Source organism: Periplaneta americana, chromosome 4 (genome assembly GCF_040183065.1).
Source record: "Periplaneta americana isolate PAMFEO1 chromosome 4, P.americana_PAMFEO1_priV1, whole genome shotgun sequence".
NCBI lineage: Eukaryota > Metazoa > Arthropoda > Insecta > Blattodea > Blattidae > Periplaneta > Periplaneta americana.
Window position 1 is genome coordinate 89985721 of NC_091120.1, and position 7179 is coordinate 89992899.

The window sequence follows — 7179 nt, forward strand, 5'->3', positions numbered from 1 at the left end:
CACACCAACTGGATTGTTGCTAATGGAATAGCATTACAGGCATGCTCAATCTGCTCTCTCAGTTCTTCCATTGTTTGTGGTTTTGTGGCGTACACTGTGTCCTTTAAAGCTCTCAAAGGTAGAAGTCTGGAGGGGTTAAATCCGGAAGCGAGGCTGGAACTTTGTAGGACTTCCTCTTCGTCCTGTCCATCTCTGATTGAATGTGCAATTGAGAAAATTCCTCACATTGACGTGAAAGTGAGCTGGAGCCCCGTCCTGTTGAAAGTAATACCCTTCTTCATTGTCAAAGAGGTCATTAAAAGGTGGAATCATGGTTTCCAACATTTGCAGGTTAAGATGCACCTGAGACAGTCCCTTCGAAGAAGTACGGCCCAATCATCCCTCTGGCAGACAGACCACACCATACTGCTACTCTTGGTAGATTAACGGCCTTTTCTTCAAAGATGTTTGGGTTTTCCTTAGCCCAATACACATAGTTATGTCGGTTAATTGTGTCATTAAGTTTTAAAGGTGGCTCCATCTGACCTAACAATTACATTTTGATAATATTTCCTTTCGTCACACATGTCAATGAACCACTCACAAAATTGCAGTCTCTTATCTGGGTCTTCCTTATGCAGTGCATGGAGAAGTCTCGGAATGTAAAGCTTCCATTTTTGAGCACGCAAAATTATATGAATACTGCATTTTTTGATACCAATCTCTCGGATTCTTGTGATTGTTAATCTTGTTGTTGGTGCTGTTTCAAATCCAACTCTCCGGAATGAAAAATAATCTGGAGAATTACTCGCTCATATATACTACATGAGAGTTGTACGCTTAATGGACATGTCAGTATGATATACAGACGCATAAACATTATTTTGCCTTCTCTGTACAATTACAAACCACGATAGCATATGCACATTTCTGATTTTGTCTGTCATATGAGAAACTAAAAGACTCAGCAAACCGTTCTATAGGCAAGGGCGATAACTGAAAGTTAATCGCTATATCTTTTGAATAACTCATGTTGGAGATTATATCGAAAGCAAATCTGGACTATTTCCGATCCTATCGAAGAGAAACGCATGTAGATTATCCTGAATGTGGAGTACGAGTAAACACGATATTTGGGGAGAGGAGAAGAGGGCAATTCATCATAATATCGCACTGGGAAGGAAAACAACTTTAATGCCCTAAACGGAATATAAAGCCATGTCCGTGTCAAGCCTTAACCATAGCCATACCAAAGCAGTCCTAAATTGTACTGTAAGATGGGAAATATAATATCTGAAAATTGCAAGATTTCTTCGTGCGATGCAGTCTTTCTTTCCGGTCTAGTAAATTTCCTCTCAAAGGAAGCAAGGATTCGAGCAGTTAGGGTGATTACCCAACCTTGGAAAGAGCAAACAGAATACTCAGACCCAGTGCTGCTACTATTGTCTCACATTACAAATGTTAAAACAAAGAGATATATACAATATTATATCCTATATGATATAATAAAAGAAGCATTGGATATCAAACTAAGATCGAGAAATTTAAACTGAGAGGTTTATAAACGATCAAACTATCGAACGAGAGATATTTCATGTTTTAATGTGTGGTCGACATTTTAATGACACAAAATGACAGATAACTAAATATTATGTGCATTATTTGTAAATACAGAAGATTAAATTTTAATATTCGTGTCACTAAAATTAAAATAACGATTGTTAAAGGAAATAAATGAGTAAAAAAACCAACATTTTCCATAATGATAGAATTTTATAACAAGTTAAAAAATTTTACCAACATATTTTCTATAGGCCTAACAAGTTTATATCTGTATAGTTACAAATACTCGCATAGCAAAATATTCGATTGCACAACTATGCCTCTTTTGATAGTACCTAGAGGGCAAGGAACTAAAATGAAAATAATACTGTTACTATCCTCCTACAACCCTTTAATGCCGTTAGGTATGGTTGTATGGTTCAATACTACTGTTTAATCTTATCTTATTTATCTGATAATGAAACATGAAGTGAATATGTTGATTAAGACAGATGAGTTGTTGTAATGCATATTTCAAGTGTTGACAATGCCAAGTCATCAGTTTCATATCACATCTGACCATATAAGGAATGATAATGGATTTAGTGGGTTTCCTGAGACGACTTTTCCATCGAGATTAAAATGCTCTCTTTCCAGATGTAATGAATTTTGTATTACACACTAAATATCCGAGTTACATAAAGTTGTATGTTTTGCTTGCTTCCTACCTGGATAATATAATCAGACAAAGAATAAAAACTATGGATCAGGATTTCTCAACCTACAGTATGCGTACCAGATACAAAAAAGTGACGAGAATGAATGAATAAGGAATGCATGCATGAATTAAGGAATGAATACAGACATTTTCGTGATGATTTTTTTTTATTTTATTTTAGTTGGTTATTTAACGACGCTGTATCAACTACTAGGTTATTTAGCGTCGATAAGATTGGTGATAGCGAGATGATATTTGGCGAGATGAGGCCGAGGATTCGCCATAGATTACCTTGCACTCACATTACGGTTGGGGAAAACCTCGGAAAAAACCCAACCAGGTAATCAGTCCAAGCGGGGATCGAACCCGCGCCCGAACGCAACTTCAGACCGGCAGGTAAGCGCCTTAACCGACTAAGCCACGCCGGTGGCTTTTCGTGATGAAAGTGATACAAAACTAAATCTGTACTGTACTATGCTGAATACTGAGAGAATATAATACCTGAATTCAGAAAGTATTTTCCAGATATCTCACCTCAGAATTTTTCAGTGGCGATCATTTTTTCTGTTGAAGATAATCCAACACCATCTTTGGCAGGTTATCCGTGACGGAAGTATAGAAATCAATTCCAAGGGACTGAATTTCACAGAGATTTGAATGGTGAGGAAGAAGAAATTCTCATTTCTTTCCAAAAATAGCCGCAATATTTATGCTTGTAGAAGGTTACTCTATGAGTTTGAGAACGGGGATAAACCCAAATGAGCTAAATCTCGTCATTACATCTTCTCAAAGTATTCTCCATCACACTCTAAGCAATGTCGCATCTGCTAAATCTGCGCTTATTATTTAAATTTCTGAGCGTCACACTTCTTTCGATATAGTGCAAAGGCATCCTTCCCACCATTGCAGCTTCACGGTATTCAAACTGTCGGCCTGGGTTGTGTAAGCGATAGGGTCATGGAATGTCTCTTCCGCTTACTTCGAAGGGTTGTGGGTTGAAGTCCCGCCTCGGACAATGGTGTTGTGTTTACGCTAGTTTAAGAAAAAGGAAATAAAAGAAAATAAAACTATAAAGCTAACAAACAAAAATTAAGCAATAAAAGAAATTAAAACACATTAATTTATAATTTGCTTTGCAATACATAAATCATATTTTCCAAATTGGTCGGCCTCGATAGCGTAGTTGGTATAGCGCTGGCCTTCTATGCTCGAGCTTGCGGGTTCGATCCCTGCCCAGGTCGATGGCATTTAAGTGTGTTTAAATGCGACACGCTCATGTCAGTAGATTTAGTGGCATGTAAAAGAACTCCTGCGGGACAAAATTCCGGCACACCGGCGACGCTGATATAACCTCTGCAGTTGCGAGCGTCGTTGAATAAGCCATAATTTATTTTTTTTTTCCAAATTGTCCACTGTCAAGCTGTTTATCGTTTGTCAATCAATATCAGTCTGTGTGCGGAGAAGGAACGCTCCATATGAACATAGCTAAACTTACTTTTTTTCATTTTATTGCTGGCAGAAAATTATTTTTCAGTCAAAAGTCATCCTTGAGAATTCTGGAGCCACTGTCGTACAAGCACACTCGATTTCTGTCACGGTATCTCTATTATTTTTTTTCCGACTTCACTTAAACACTTGCAATAAGAAAGACAACAGAATGTATCTGAATCCTTACAATGTTATGTTTCTTGCTGATCTATAAGACTATAACAGATACTATTTGTGTTTAAAATATTTAGTAATTGAATAAAACTGTAATTTAAAATGTTGATTTCAACTATGTACAATGAGGGACATAATAGTTGAGCGACTCGAGTTTTTCTGAGTTAAAGAATGCCACACTGCGCATGCTCCGAGCTGAAAGTTTTCGGTCATATGTTGACGAGATATTCGCTTTGCTCTTCTGTTTAAATATTACATATCTATGCTGAGAAGAAATTAAAACTATAGCCTCTTATGAACCGCGCTTACAGATTTCAAACATTTCTCCCGCTCAACAAATTACGTCCCTCACTCTACATAGTAGACGCGAAAGAATGTGCATTGTTGAGTTTTGTTTTTATTCTTGTAAATATTATTAAGCACTTTTAGAATATTTTTAAATATGTGGATATAGGCACGTTAGGCTCTGAAGACCATGAAATAGGCATTAAAGATCCAAATAGGCATTTTAGAGTACTATAAAACTCTTCTAATTTTCGTGGTTTTCCATGAAACGTGATCATGTTTTAAAATTTTTAAATTCATGCTTAAGGAAAAAATAGACAATTATCCTAAAATTCCAGGTATAGTGATAACCTATTTATATCTTTATTACCAAATCCATGACTACAACTGTATTTAGGCAAAAACGTTCCATGAACTCTTCTTCGCTATATTTGCTAAATTAATCAACCAGATATAGGCCTACTACAATAACCACCATAGTCGCCGTCTCTAGTAATGTACTCGTACTTCCAATATAATCTAGTAGGCTTTGTTATTTCAATGAAAACAGCTGAAAATGGTCAATGATAGTTCTGCGCATCTAACTGTAAGAAGAGTTAAGGATTTCATATCCCCTCAACATTGAGAGGTTATTTAGTCTACTGAACGTTTGAAAACCTCATTTATAATACTTTCAGACTCATTTTTTAAAGAATGGTTAAATATTGTTCGAGAAATCGGCCATGACTGAACTATTTTAATAACAGATATATATATTTTTTTATTTATTCATTTGTTGTTGAACATAACAGGCAAAGCCCAATTACAATGTTCACGACTAAGAAATTAATTTATAAAACATAAACAATGAAAAGGAAACATACACTTATTAAAAACTGAAACAAAATAGAAATAAGAGAAAAAAAAAGAGAAATTGAAATAAGGTGTGAAAGTAGCTTCAAATTAACTAACAACAATATTATGTAAAATATGATAACAAGTAATTCTGTATCTAGAGAAATTCATATTGAAAATATCAACATTCGGATGAGGATGTAATTTATTGTATGAATCAATTACAAGAAAACTGTGTAAGTGAACTCCCTTAATAAAAATAGATAGATAAGGTGTATCTATAAACTTTAAAAAGAAAGTCTAAGCGAACTCCTTTAGAAATAACTTTTATTTACTATAATACGTTAATTACATGTGACGTAACTGTACCTTAATAACATACATTAAAGTACTGCTATTCATTATGTTATTCCAACTATCGATTTCCAAGTAAGCATATGCGATATTGATTAATATCGTACGCGCAACAAACCGCAAGCCTTGAAAGCAGCAATCCAAAATGGCAGGCACGATAATATGATAATATTTTAACAAACTGTGTTCATTTCCTGTGTTTTAATGTGTGTTGCTTTGAGGTTAAAATCTCCAAACCAAAATTCTGCAAAAAAAAAAAAAATACTGCGTAGACGCAAAAGTGCTCTGCGCCTGCCACCTGTTGCACTAGTTTGGAACACACTGAAAAGACACTCATGGCCCATGCCTGCCATCTGTTACAATAGTCGAGAACACACTGAAAATATAACTCATGGTCACTGTTTCATTATCAGTAAAATAACAAGGTGAGATATTTGTAAAAAATTCAAAACTTAGGCATTTAATTATTATGGTCGAACAAAAACAATCGTATGCATCTTGCCTATAATGGTAATGAAAATTATGAAACTCGCGTCTTAACTACTACCATTATAGGCTCGTTGCATTATATACTATTAACGAACAAGAAAGTAAGCAGAAGGAGAGTAAAGCGTAAGAAATGAAATCGTTTTCAAAATAATTACATCAATGTTAACAATTCGCGTTTCTTAGGCCTATTTACATGCATAACACTCAAGGTATCTATCATTTTGTATCTTGGAGTAATTATTCAGAAGAATGTTTGAAGCAATTACTATTGTCACATTCACGAAGTCGATATTTTTTCTTTAACACTTAGTAAATACAATATAATATGCATATCAATCATGAACGGATAGAAACAATCTCTCATATTTTTTCTAGAACCAACAACTGCATAATACTAATAACTTATCTTGTTATTCGTATCATAATTTCTGTTGGAACTGATAGTTCACGACGACTTATAGTTTGGAAATATTTTTCGTCTTCACATTCTAACTTCCGAGTATTTGTCATCAGATTTGTACAATCCTAACAGTTGACTTTCTTGTTGATTTTGAATGAGATGTAACCACATGGGCTTTATATTGTGTAGTATAATTCTGATTTATGAAATGTGGTATGTTATAAGTAGTTTTTTGATAAAACACTAAAGAAAGCACTATCTGCACTTTCTTCGGTGTAGTTATTACTATATTGTACATAGACTGTAATGTCACTAATATTGGCACAAATTATACACTACTTCCATATCTAGCTGATCGTAGTCCTGACACTTTTTACACGTAATTTTTGTTCAGGCTCAAATATCGGTATTCATAGTCGATGTAAGTCATATTTATACATAAGTCGAATTAAAATCTGCGCCTCAGCAGATTTCGGTCCAAATAAGTCGTGATTATTTTATAAGCTTTACTTTATAAAGTTTGACTTATTGAAGTTGAACTTATTGTAATTCATAGTGACTCAAGTGTTACTTATGTTATGAAATAAGTTAAACTTTATCAAGTCAAGGAAACCCCTGACTTATGTCAGTTTTAACCTAAAAATTAAGAACGTTTATAAAGAACTGGCCAAGGAAGTTATTGAAATGCAGCGAATTTGCTCCCAAAAGCGATACTTACGAAACGTCATGGGTCGCTTTGAATTTTATAATGATCTTGAATTTAAAACGAGGTTTCGCTTTCGTAAAAGGGCGGTTTGGAACCAACATTTCCGAAAGTGGAAAGAACTCTTGCAAAACCGAGACAGCGAGGTTTACCAGTTCTTCTAGTATTATTACTTTTTGTTCGCTTGAGATTTTATGTCACGGAAAACTTACC